Below are 9,598 nucleotides of genomic sequence, written 5' to 3'. Positions count from 1 at the left end.
TGAAAATGATGGTTTCCAGCTTCATCCATGTCCCTGCAATGGGCATGAACTCATCCTTTTTTATGTCTGCATAGTATTCCATGGTGTATATGTGTCACATTTTCTTTATCCGGTCTATCACTGATGGGCATTTGGGTTGGTTCCAAGTCTTTGCTATGGTGAACAGTGCTGCAATAGACATACGTGTGCACATGTCTTTATAGTAGAATGACTTATAATTCTTTTGGTATATACCCAGTAATGGGATTGCTGGGTCAAATGCTATTTCTAGTTCTAGATCCTTGAGGAATTGCCACACTGTCTTCCATAATGGTTGAACTACTTTACACTCCCACCAGCAGTGTAAAAGTGTTCCTATTTCTCCACATCCTCTCCAGCATCTGTTTCCTGACTTTTTAATGATTGCCATTCTAACTGGTGTGAGATGGTATCTCATTTTGATTTTGATTTGCATTTCTCTGATGACCAGTGATGATGAGCATTTTTTTTCTTGTGTCTGTTGGCTGTATAAATATCTTTTGAGAAGTGTGTGTTCATATCCTTTGCCCACTTTTTGGTGGGGTTGTTTTTTTCTGGTAAATTTGTTTAAGTTCTTTGTAGATTGTGGATATTAGCTGTTGGTCAGATGGATAGATTGCAACAATCTTCTCCCATTCTGTAGATTGCCTGTTCACTCTGATGATAGATTGTTTTGCTGTGCAGAAGCTCTTTAGTTGAATTAGATCCCATTTGTCTATTTTGGATTTTGTTGCTATTGCTTTTAGTGTTTTAGTCATGAAGTCTTTGCCCATGCCTGTGTCCTGAATGGTATTGCCTAGGTTTTCTTCTAGGGTTTTTATGGTTTTTGGTCTTATGTTTAAGTCTTTAATCCATCTTGAGTTAATTTTTGTATAAGGTGTAAGGAAGGGATGAACTTTTAAAAGAGAACTACCATTTGACCCAGTAATCCCATTACTAGGTATATGCCCAAAGAAAAATCATTCTACAAAAAAGACACATGTACTCATGTTCATCACAGTTCTATTCACAATAGCAAAGGCATGGAATTAACCTAGATGCCTGTCAACAGTGGATTGGATAAAGAAAATGTGATACATAGATACTCATGGAATACTATGCAGCCATAAAAAAGAACAAGATCCTGTCCTTTGCAGCAACATGGATGCAACACTGGAGGCTATTATCCTAAGCAAATTAAGGCAGAGACAGAAAACCAAATACTGCCTCTTCTCGCTTATAAGTGGGAACTAAATATTTAGTACAAATGAACATAAAGATGGAAACAATAGACACTGGGAACTACTAGCAGGGGTAGGGGGAATGGGCTGAAAAACTACCTATTGGGTATGTGCTCACTACCTGAGTGATAGGATCATCTGTAGTACCCCAAACCTCAGCAACACACAATATACCTGTGTAACAAACCAGTACATATACTCACTGAATCTAAAATAAAGTTGAAATTATTTTTTTTAAAAATACCATTATTATCCTGTACCCAACAAACATACTAGGATTATAGGGAACAGAGAGCCCTGGAAAAAAAACCTAAAAGGTCAGGTGAAAACTCTAAGAAAGCTATACTGGCACTGGCATGAACAAAAACTAGTAAGGGAGTTTGGGGTTAAGGCCCGTCTAAAACTCAACCAGATGACCCTGAGAGAAACTGGGAAGGAATAGAATGTCTGAAGCTCTGTGGTCAATCTAGTGTTCAAAGTCCTGCTAATCTCCTCAATGAGATTCAAAGCTCCTGCCTTGCAGCCTTACCTATTACATGCTACACTGTTCCCATACACGCTCATATGTACCCCATTCCCCTACATAAAACCCCACGCCCCACCCTGACACACACACACACACACACACACACACACACAGAGAAACTGGTCTTTATTGGGAAAATGGAAGGTAAATGGTCATCTTAGCAAGATAATTGCTTAGCCTCTCTTTCTAATTCTCTTTTTCTTTGTGAGTGTTCTCTTCCATGCTTGGGTTCCAAGACCTCGCTGCTTTTCTGGACTTTCTCCCAAAAAAAGCAAACGTTGATCTATAGCACTATCACCCTTGGTAGAAATTCATTCACTGGTATTGGAAGAGATGAGAACCGTGACCTTCTCATACTTAACACATTTTTCTTTGCAAAGGCTGTTTCATCCATGGGATGGTTATTTATAGACTAGCAGAACAATCTGGGAGGGCAAGACCTGAAAAAATGGATGTTCCCCCCTGGAGAGGGCTGGCTTAGGGAAAAGGAGTACAGTGCAAATAAGTTTGTCAGGTGGGGCATGGAATCCAACAGGCATAGCAAGGAGTTGGGAGGCTGAGGATGTGAGTAGAGGGTAGTGATAGGGTTAAGCAGTATAGGCTAATTTGAATACTAGCCTGTTGACTTGAATACTAGCTCTGATACTTGATAGAAAATATATATATATATATATATATATATATATATATATATATATATATAGGGAAATATTATGCTTATCCCTATATTCATCCTAGAGTATCTAGGGATGTTCTAAAAATAAATAAGTTTTTGTAGGCTATGCACTAGCCATACCTCTTTCTCAGTGTATTCTCTCCTGTAGCTCTGTGCTCACTTCTCTACATTCCCTCTGGTTCGCCTCCACCACTGCCTCTACTCCCACATCATGGTGATTGCTGGACAGCCAACCCAGAGCCTCAGTGCTGAGGAGCTTTGCTGTCACAAACAACCTTGCAGCCAAGACACTCAGCAGAGAATTGTGGGTTGGAGTGTAGTAGTTTTAGAACCCAGCTCCTCTGAGGATACTGGGGAGAACTGGCAAGATGACAGTAAGCGAAAGGGCAAAAACCCCTCAAAGCTGGGGTTCAAAGGAGGAGTTACAGAAGTGAGGCAGGGATAAGAAATTGTATTTTTCAAAATATTTGCTGCTTGCCCTGGGGAAGCATTGTCTTCCCTGACCTACTGCCTAGTTGTGTAACTTTGCATTGGCTGATGAAATGAATGGAAGTCGTTGGTGTCGCTTCTGGGAAGAAGCTCTAAGAGTGAACATTGTTAATCTGTGTTCTCCCTTCATTCTATCTGCTAATGACCATAAATTATCCAGAATAGAAGCTATTTCATCATCCTGAGTCCCAAAGACAATAGGGAGGGGAGAGAGAGAGATATTATTCATATCGTAACATAACAACTCAACTTCTGTTGTTACGAGTCACTGTGATTCTGGGGGTCATTTGTTATCTTGCCTTAACCTAGCTTAACCTAATTGTTATACACTTAATAAGAGTGCCAGGAACAAGGTAATTCTAGCCATTGATGAAACATTTTCAGGGTATGTGAGTGTGCATGCACATGTGTGCACATGTATGTGTATGATAAAATAATGCACAGGAAAACAAGTCAGCAGTAACAATGATGGTATACTGGAGAACTAATCCAGTAAAAAGAGAAAAATTAAAAATCTGATTTGGTTTGGCTGTGTAACAGCAATACTGATTGCAGTCATTTTCATGAACTGCCTACCATTTGAGGCTAATTTGTGTGCAGTATAATAAAAATTATGCATAGCATTAAAATACGCACCTGATTAACTCTGTTGTGGGTTTTGTTTAATTACAACAATAACCTCTATACTTGGATATTCGATCTTCGTAATTTGTTTTTCATGTAGCAATTTAAAATAATCTGTGAAATCATTCCCATTAAAAGGGTCAAATTAGGAAGCATGCTGTTGGGTGAGTGTATAGAACAGAAGGAAGATGTGCAACTACGAAGAGAAAAATGGGCTCTGCATAGATGAATAGGATGTCTGACTTTGGCCAAAACCATGTAAACATTTGTTTACTGAATTGCAATTCCTCTAAGTTCAGTCACAAGCTCTTATCACTCTATGCTATTTTCCTAGTCAATCTCATCTATACTTATGGCTTTGACCAGCAACTGACTCCCAAAATTGCATCTCCAGTCTGTGTAACTTCTAGGAACTCTGGACATACAGATCCTATGGCCTATTCATCAGTTTTATTTTAATATCTCGAAGACACCCCAACCTCAACATGTGTAAGATCATGTTCATGGTCTTCCCCATAAACTGGCTCTCTTTTCCTCTCAGATGTCCAATCTGTATTCAACCACTGATAATTTTACCCTCTTTTTCTTTATGGTTGATTTTACTACTGATTTTAACTAGTTTTAATTGATCCTTTTATTTACATCTATGTTCTTACCACCCTAGTTCAAATTGTTATCTTCAGCCTGAAGGAGCCTAACTGGTCTTCCCACATCTGCTATGCCACCTCCAATTTGCTGTCCATATTGCAGTTCAGGTGATTTGTATCAAAGTGCAGATATGATTATTTCACCTCCTTGTTTAAAAGCCTTAAATTGTTTCCCATTGCTCTTATGCCCAATATTACATCAATTGACCTGTATTAGACATCTGTGAGTTCCCTCTCTGTTCATCGCCCACTCTTTCTTTCCAAAATGCCTCTCCTCAGTCTGTTGGGTTTTCTATCACTTGGCTTCATCTTTGGCTCACAAGAGGAGCATAGGGCCCAACCTGCCACATCAAGGTACTCCAGTGATTGGTTCAGAGTTGGAGGTTATACCCCAAGTGTGGGTCAATGAGAGTCCTACTTTGTCTGTCAGTATGAATTCTAGGATAAAGAGAACCTCTCATCTTCTGAGATAACAGCTTTTAGGTATGTTCTGTGTATTTTACAGTGGAGTGGAGAAAGCCTGTCTGAGAATGAAGCTAATACAAAGGAGAAGTGGGTCGGGAGATGCAGAAAAAAGACAGATGATTGGCGACATTTGTTTGAGCCAGTGCTGGGAGCCAGTGCCAGATCTTAGACTTCTCATTTATGTCAGTCTGTATATTCCTTTTCAATTTAGGCTGATTTATATGGAGTTAATATCATAACTAAAAGTTTCCTTCTTATTTTTTATTCTAGAGTCAAGTCTCTTCCCCCACCTCATACCCAGTGAACTCCTTCAGAGTTAGGCTTAAACGTGACTTTTTTAGGAAAATGCTTCCTAACCCCAAACAAGATAAGATGTCTCCATTATGTTTGCTCATACTAACTTGTTTCCATTTGAATTATATGTCTATTTATACATTTATGTCTATGATTTTATGATTCTTCTCTGTGTCTCCATGTGCCTCTGAGCCCCATGAGGGCAGCAGTAATGTCTGTTTTTTCCTCCACCAGATGCTTGGTGCCTCACACAGTGCCTGACAATAGATATCTGTTGAGTGGATGAATGAATGAACATAGAGTTACTTGGTGCTGTGCACTGGCTGTTTGTACATACATTACCACATTTAAGCCTCCCAACAATCTGGTGGCAAATGCTCTGTGACCTATTTGTAAATGTGAAAACTCATGCATGAATATGTTGAAAACACTGTCTAATAAATAAAGAGAGAGATTCAGGATATAAAATGAGATCTTGTTTCAAATGCAGAATTCCTTTTCTTATGCTGCCTTCTAAGGAGCTCTTAAATGTCTATTTGCACTTTCTCTTTTTCCCACAAAATGCTTATCTTTATTCTGATTCCTACAGTATTTTACTCTGTTCTTCTATTTAAATTGCTGGATCATTAAGTTTAACACATTCCAGGAATATTTTCAGCCTCACCTGGAACACCTATAGGCTGTTTGAAACACTCCCTTCACCTAACATGACTTTCAAGATCCAGAAGAAAGAATGTCTTTTGGAGTAATGGCCCTGGTTTGGGAGTATAGGGGAAGGGCCTGTCCTGAGGTTTTCCATATTTTTCTATATCGGTCAGTGACTTTCCTGTATACCCCCCAAGCTGACCATGAGTAGAAGAGAATAGAGGGGAGAGAACAAAGAAAGATTGGGAGGGTGGAGGAGTAGGCAGAGCATGCCTATTGCCATTGAACTGGAATCCCTGAAGTCTCAAACACTTCAAAGCCCTTCACAGTTTCTCCAGTGGCCCAGTGTCTGGGTAATCTGGTCTTCTGCACATTTTAATAATCCATTGAATAATATCCATTCAATGGCAGACGTTCAAACCTAGTAAAGTGATGCTAGAGAGTTCAGGGACATTGATAACCTCCTTGGTACATAGTACTCAGAACTATAACAAGAAATGTTGGAAGTAAATGCTCAGGATGTAAAGAGGCTACAGAAATAAAAGAATTGTGGAAATATCTGAACATGCCAAAAAGACTTACAGAAGGGCTACCCAAAGAAATCAGCTTTCAAATTCTTGGTTGTGTATCAGTGACCAGCTAAGCAGCTTTTGCCAGAGAGTAAATCAATGCACTACTTCTTTCATTGAGACATTCTTGCTATTAAAAAAAAAAAAAAAAGGCAGCTGAACCAAAGTGTGTGTAATGATATACTTGATGCCGGCATGAACTTTTGTCTCAAATGGTAACAAAGTTCACTGACCAGCACTGGTCTGCAGTCACCCTTTGAGTAGCCATGACCTTGAAAATTGGTTCGCAGTGCTGGCTGTATGTTAGAAGAACCTGGGAGGACTTACAATCTACCCATTCCTGAATGACTTCTTCAGAGTTTCTAATTTAATGAGTCATGTGTGGTGCCCAGTATGTTTTAGTATTTTCCCAGGTGATTCTGCTGAGCAGTCAAGGCCAAGAACCACTGGCCTCAATTGTAGCAGGACCAGAAGATGTGAATTCCTGACACTGACCTTTGGGGAAAGCACTCGTAGCTGTGTATAGCTGACATAGGTGGAGATGTCTTTTGAAAGACTTTTTGTTTCTTGGATCTTTTATTAGCTATGTAGGGAAGGAAATAGAACTGAACACAGTTACTAAGAAAGAGATAGGTGACGTGTCAGGAGAAAGAACACCTACGGGCTGTTTGAAATATGCTTTAAGAAATCTGAACTTAACAGGAGAATTGGTGTATGAGATGCTACCCCCATACACAGGCAGAATGATACAGGGGAGGCAGTTGAAGGAAAAAAAATTGTCATAATGGTCTTAATTTTTTTCTTCCTCCTCCATAGTAGTTTTCTGGAGTGGATGGAACTATCATTGACATCTAAAGAGGGAAAAGTGAGGATTCAGGAGGCAAGGGCTATAAATACAGCAGCCTGGAGAACAAGGGGAAATCTGTCATCTATTTGAAATACCTAAGTTCAGAGTTGAACCTGGAAAATGTGTAGTTTAGAGTTAATGAATGGATAGAGCAGACTGCCAATTGTTTAGGCTATCCATCACTCCAGCCATAAAAGTTCACAAAGCACCAGCCATTATTTACCTCACCCACTAAATGAGGATGGAATTCAAAGTTAAAACTAATAAATACTGGTAATGCAATTGCAATGAACTTCCTTAAATCCTTGGCTTAAAACTGGTAGTCTCAGATCCTGCATTCCAGAAAACCTCATTTTGGAGGCCAAACTGATATCCTTGGCAGTATCATGTTGCCACAGTCACTGCGAGGTTCCTTCCTAGCAAACATTCCAAAAAAAAGTGTCATTACATTCTGTCCTTTGCATACTCATGTACTGGTGTATTAAGAGTATTTGTAGGGCCGAGAGCAGTGGCTCACGCCTGTAATCCCAGCACTTTGGAAGGCTGAGGCAGGGTGATCACGAGGTCAGGAGATTGAGACCACCCTGGCTAACACGGTGAAACCCCATCTCTACTGAAAATACAAAAAATTAGCTGGGCGTGGTGGCAGGCACCTGTAGTCCCAGCTACTCAGGAGGCAGGTAGCATGGCACATAGAGAACTGTGTAGGCTTTAGACCCTGATCCTTTAACTTACTAATAGAACCTTGGATACATTCATTGACTTATTCAAATATTGATTTTCTTATATGGGAAGAGGATAATCTCTATCTCTTTAGGATCATGGTAAAGATATAATATGGGCTTAATTCTGCTATTAAGCCAGCTGCATTTAGTAGGGTGCAAGTAGGAAGCAACTATTTTTTCTCAGTATTGCCTTTTAAATCTGATGTGCTGAAACTCCCTTTCCCACCCCCCAATAATGTTTCAGGCAAATGTTCTAGCTATTTTTATCACTTCCTGACATCTAAAAGTCTCATCTTAAGAAGTCCTGTCTAGTATTACATCAAAATTTCAATTTCTCCTACAACTTTCCCCTCCTCTAGATCAGGGCCTCACATCTGTCCTGCTCCCTCTTCCATTGCTCTGGGCCTCTGGATTTTTTCAGGATTGTGATAGGAAAAAGAAAGAGTAAGGGGAAGCTCTCACTTAGTGCTGTAGTTACTTAGCTTGAGGCTTTCTGTGTGACAGATACTCAAGTACTGATGCTTTTCCTTGCAGGCTGCTTTGGTGGGCTCTTCTGGGGACAAAAGAAAGCACAACAAAAAAAGGAAATGAATGGCATAGGCAAACCCCTAAATGACTCATGCCTGGATTTAAACAAAGGGTACAATGGCAGGTTTCTGTAGACCAGAGAACATTTGCTGTTTTACTATAGAAATTGTTATTAATATTATGAAATAATTCAAACATAAACATTCATTTGCTTTCTCCTTGTCTGCTCCCTTCTTTGTAATGTATATAGGTTTCTTTTTTTTTTTTGCTTTTTATATTGTGGTAAATATACGTAATATAATATTTATCATTTTAGCCCATTTTAGGTGTACAGTTCAGTGGCATTAAGAACATTCACATTATTGTGCAACCATCACACCATCTCTTCCTGGAATTTTCTCATCTTACCAAACTGAAATTTTGTACCCATTGAACACTGGCTCCCCATTCTTGCCTGCCCTCAGCCTCTGGCAACCACCATTCTACTTATTTTCTGTATCTACGAATGTGACTACTCTAAGTACCTCATATAAATGGAATCATAGAGTATTTGTCTTTTTGTGACTGGTTTATTTCACTTAGCATAATGTTCTCAAGTTTCATTCATGTTGTAGCCTATGTCAGAATTTCCTTCCTTTTAAAGCTGAATGATATTCCACTGTATGCATATATCATGTTTTCCATATCCATCCATTGATACTTGGGTTGTTTCTACCTTTTTTGTCTCTTAAATGTCATTTTAGATAAAAGTCCATGCCATAAATATTTATCAGTTGCTGGAAACACCCTGTCAATGGAGGAGTCCTGTTTCCTGTCCCATCTCTTTCTGCATTCTTCTACATGGTGAACAAGCACTGAGTAGTGGTTTGACCCCTGTTCTCTGGGAGACACTTAATGCTCAAGGAAGGTGCCTGGTAAAACTATGCTTTCCTCAGAACGTGCCTCCCCTGACACACCTCAGCCAAATATCACTTTGGTTTGTCAAAACTGATGTTACCTAACTGAACTGGGTCCATTAGCCCATGTTCAACTGAAAGCCAAACACTGCAGCACCTGACTTTTTGTAGAGGGAAAGGGTTATTGTAAGACGGCTGAGGAAGGGGGCAGAAGATGGGCTCAAATCCATCTTCCCTCTTCGGCTCACAAGTTGTGTATTTAAGGGCAGCAGTTTTAGAAGTTGGGTCTTGGGTTGGTTAAGGATTGGTGGAGGGTAAAGGGAAGTTAGGAAAGCCTCTTGGGCATGTGCAGTTATCCTGTCATATCTCTTCATGGGTTGAACATGTAAATTAAGAGGGAGTTTGATATGGAACATGTGGTGGAAATTT

This window comes from Pongo pygmaeus, chromosome 9 (assembly GCF_028885625.2).
Source record: "Pongo pygmaeus isolate AG05252 chromosome 9, NHGRI_mPonPyg2-v2.0_pri, whole genome shotgun sequence".
In the NCBI taxonomy this organism is placed as follows: domain Eukaryota; kingdom Metazoa; phylum Chordata; class Mammalia; order Primates; family Hominidae; genus Pongo; species Pongo pygmaeus.
The sequence above is the reverse complement of the archived record's forward strand: the minus strand, read 5'-3'. Positions refer to the sequence as shown.